Genomic DNA, 4579 nt, shown 5'->3' on the forward strand with positions numbered 1-4579 from the left:
AGTGGAGAGAGGATATTTTATGCTTGAGCACTTTATGGATCCCAATCTGGGATCAGCTGCAGCAAACACAGCCTTCCTTAGCAAGGCTTTTCCAGACTTCAACAGCTTGCATCTTACGTCTATTTTTGGGGTGTGGTGGTTGTTTGGTTTTTTTGTTTGGTTTTATTTTTTCCCCCCTCTTGCCCTGGTTTCCATAGTATCTGAATGCTTCGTGCTCTTAAATACATCTGACACTTGCAACACCTTGGTGAAGTAGGAGGGTTGCTCTATAGAGGTGCTGGGGCTGTAAGAGCTCAGGGTTGTGTGGAAGATGTGGGGTGGAGCAGCGAATTGAAACTCAGCTTTCCTAAATGCTCCATTTGTAACTGCTGGATTAACCTTTCACGAGGGATAGCAGGAAAGAAACATCTTTCTTCATAAAACTGTCTCTTAAATTTCGAAGGGCTCAGTGCTGTAGCTGCTCGGTGCAGGGGAGATGAGTAGGCTGTATGACTGAGGCGTTCTCCTCTAATCCTGTGTTCAGCAATTCTCTATCCAAGTGAGAGAGCATGAGGATACCAGTCCGTATCCTGAAGCCAGGTTGCTCATGCTGTAAGCCTATTCTCGTGGAATATTTATGACATAATGTCTTAATACAGTGTTCAAAGACTGGAGGTAATGGGAGGATAAAGAACTTGCGAAAAAGGAAGAGATGAAAGAGAAGCAGGTGGTGTAGGTACGAACCCAAGATGCTAGGCATGCTCAGTCCTTTTGTTTTGTTGCAAACCCTGGGGTACCCTGACTAAAGCATGTGACAGAAACAACCATCTCTGTGCCTGATGCGTGCTCCAGGAGTGCGTGGGGGGCAGAGGGAGACGCCAGATCCAATCAGTAGAGCTTGATATCTTTGCTGATTAAAACCAGGTCCAAACTGAACTCGATCAGCTCAACTCAATATTGCGTGGTTTTAGTGCGATGAGTGGCCTCCCGTTCATTAGGAAAGGTGGCCCATCTTCCATTGTTTTCTGATTTAGCTTTCAAGTGTTGGATCAAGCGGTTTGCAAACAACTCAGACTGTCTGTGTAACAGGCAACAAGGCTGCTCTTATTAAAAAAAACAAAAGCAAGCAACCAAACACAACGCCTAACAAAAACCAGCCAAAATCAAACCACTGCTCTTGATGAGGAAGATATCTGGAATCTTTGATGTATTCATTTCCCATCTGCCCACTGTTACAGACAGCCTCGGGCCATAAAATCCAGAAGCCTTAAACCTTAATTAATTTTTGGTTTGTTGCAAAGTTAAAAATTGGTTTGGATAACAGATACCCAATGAAAAGTAAACAGCAAGATCTTGGTAAACAGGAGAGGATGAAAGCTTATAGCAAGTTGTACTCTTTTTACGCAGAGAGGGTGTTTTAAGCTGTCACTCTGGCTGTCTTGGAGCAGTTTTCTCTGCAGAACCCTTTGCTCCAGACCAGAAACAATCACATTATTACAGGGATGAACTTTTATCTTTTTGAGATACTATGTTGTTTGGATATTTGCTGCCAAGACTGTCTTAACCAGTCCTTTGGCTCTTCTCTCTGGGGAGCAAATAGGTAAAGGAAAGCAGATTGTTTTGAAGGATCCTTGAAAGATTATTTTTTCCCCTCCTCCTCTCTTCTTTCTGGGCTGCTGTCTCCTAGGTGATGTGGAAATTCAGAGCTACAGCTTGTATTTTCTCCATTCCCCGATGCCTTTAGGAGCTGGAAGGAGAAGGCAGGCACTCCTAATGCAAAGTGTATCTTGCTCTTCCTGTGTCCTTTGTTTGAGCCCTTCTCAAATGGGCCACTGCACTGGACCTCTTCACCTTTTATCTTAATCTGCCCCTATCTCAATCCAAGCACTCGTATGCCACAAGAAGCCAGGAAAGCATAGATGTGTTTAAAGAAAACATCTTTTTTTTTCACTAGCAAATGTCTCTGAGCAGAAGAGAAGCTTCCTGGGCACACAGTGTGGTTTTCTTTTTACAGTTCATTTCTGAAGCAGCGTCTCAGGTTTGCGCAGAATCTGCTCCTTCATTCTCTGGGAACTGTGCATCCGAGCCCTGCTGTGCCCTGTTAGCTCTCCCTTGCAGCCTCTCCAGTGACAGATGCAACATGTGTCTTCTTCATTTGCAAAGGGGACCTGTCATCTCCTTTTTTCACTCTCTCTCGGTGCTATGACTATCTTTTAACTACCCCTTAATCCTCTTACTGTGGTATGTAATTCTCTGTCTGGCTCTGTAAACTCTTTCCAGGTGCTGATTGACAGCTGTGTTATTTTTTTATTTACCAGCAATATTTTCATGTCCATGTTTCTCTACTGCAGTCAGAGTGATTTTAATATGTCCATTCATGAGGTCCAAAAGACACTGGATATATCTTTCCCTCTAAATAGGCATTTTCTACTTGAGGCACTGGGTCCTTTGAGCTGTAATGTAAGTGTAGAGCAGCTTGTGCTGCTACAGCTGATATGAAAAAGCAGGTTAGGCATGGAAAGGTGCTTGAAAACATTACTTGCTTAGCCATGATTCATCCAAGGTAAGGTTTGCTGCTGTTGTGATAAAAGTCTGTTGTTTTCAATTGCCTTATCTGTTTGCAGCTGTTAAAAATGAGAAAGCTTGACTTGTCATAGGCCTCCAAGCTGATGCATCTGTGGCTCCTGAATAGATGGCAGAACCCTGGCAGTCTCTGCAAGAGATGTAAACAGAAAGTTTTACCAGTGCGGGCAGTTCTGTTTTTTTAGGGTGAATTTTAGAAGTGGTACTGCCCTCAAACACAAGGCAGCTCTACCGCAGGAGCCTTGAGACACCTTGCAATGGTCCCTGGGTTCAGACCAGACTGCAGAAGCTTTTCATTTCAGTGAAAAGCTTGGATGGAAATTGCAGGCTCTTGCACCTGCTGGCCCTATTAGTAAGTGTTGTGGCAGCTCCACACACAGGTGGGCACAGCAGCCAGGGCTGGAGAAAGAAGGGTGCAGAACTGCAGCTTGGAGAAGGGTTGAGATGTGCTGCTAAGCACAAGAGAAGAGGAATTAATACACAGAGTGTATTGAGGGACAGTGTGTGCCGCTGGTTCTGCAGGGCATCTGACCTTCTTGCCATGACTTTAGCCCAGGAGCAAGGTTGGTGCTCATACATGAACAGGGTCAACCCACAGTGCCTCCCTCTGCTCCCTAGGATTCAGACGCCTCTTCTTCCCCTGATAGCCTGGCCCCTTTTTGCTAACCTTCCCTGGACAGGTATTAGCAGTGAAACCTGCTGCAAGCCTCTGGATTCCTCCCTCAAGCGTAACAGACCTGGGTAGTACTTGAGTCAGTGCTCCGGGAGGCGAGCTGTGTGAGCAGCACTGCAGGCAGAGGCCAGGGAGGAGGAGGCTGGCAAGAAGGGCAGCCTGCTGTACTGGGCTGCTGTGTGGGAGTGTGGAGCTGCTGTTGCACTGGGTGTGTGTTGGATAGCAGCGTCCCCTTCTCCACGCACCGCCTCCATCTGTCTGCAGGATCCAGGGCAAGAGCAGTGGGAGATGGCAGAGAGCTCCTAGCACAGAGACCACGCAAGGGGAAGGGAAGCTGGGCTGTGCCTGCACTACAGTCCTTTGTAAAGGCCGCTGGCCTGGACTGCACCACTGGTGCAGAGCCGAGCACTTGGCTCTGTCAAAGCCACCTCTGCAAACAGACTGGCAAACAGCCTCCTCCCACCACCCAGCACAAGGGTGCAGCAGTCCATTCATCTTCAGGGACACTGGGGCAGGGTGACAGGCTACAATGATGCTACAAACAGGCTACAAAGGTGATTACAAGTGCTGTGCATGCTGCAGAGGAAGTGCCCTGTGAGGTGTGCAGGTGGTGTGCGGCTGTGGGTGGCAGAGCTGGTACATCCCTGCAGTGGCGCTGCCAAGGGCAGCTGCTCCCTGTGGAGCTGAAGCATTGGGTGTGCTGTGCCTCAGCATCGCCCTGCTGTCAGAGGGGTGGAGCAGAGAGATGAGACAGCATGGGTCACCTGGACCATGCTGCTCCAAACACTGGCAACCCTGGCTGCCTCGCGTTTGTCAGAACTGGAGAAGCTGTTGGGAGAGCAGTCCACATCCTTGGGAGGCAATACCGGCTGCTTCAGCATGGATATGTGACCAGCTTCTGACCATCTGGCACAATCTGAATGACACCTAGCTGGAAACACCGCTGCTAACCCACAGTTAGGAGGGAGCTGAACTTCTCAATAGAAAGGGGAGCTTTGCCCACAAGGGCCTTGGGCAGAGAGACATGACCAGCGTTGCAGACCTGGGGCCAGGTATTGCTTCCCATCACAGCTAAGCTCCCTCCAGGATGGATGCCTGTGGCTGTGCTCACTACCCTGTCACAGTTTCTTCACTTTGGGGGGAGGGCTGTGTTAGAAGATTTTCTGCTTTCAATAATGCCTTTTCCTCCAGCCCCTGGTGCTGAGACACTGGGACAAAGGGGCCAAACTCTGAGTTCTGGCACGGATGTGGAAGGGCACAGCCTGCCTTGTCTTTTGTCAGCAGTACAAGAGCAAGCTCTTATTTTGGAAGAAGCTCTAATGCCCGATTTCCTGGCAGCCGATG

The sequence above is a fragment of the Mesitornis unicolor genome, unplaced genomic scaffold (assembly GCF_000695765.1).
Source record: "Mesitornis unicolor isolate BGI_N332 unplaced genomic scaffold, ASM69576v1 scaffold30500, whole genome shotgun sequence".
Taxonomy (NCBI): Eukaryota; Metazoa; Chordata; class Aves; order Mesitornithiformes; family Mesitornithidae; genus Mesitornis; species Mesitornis unicolor.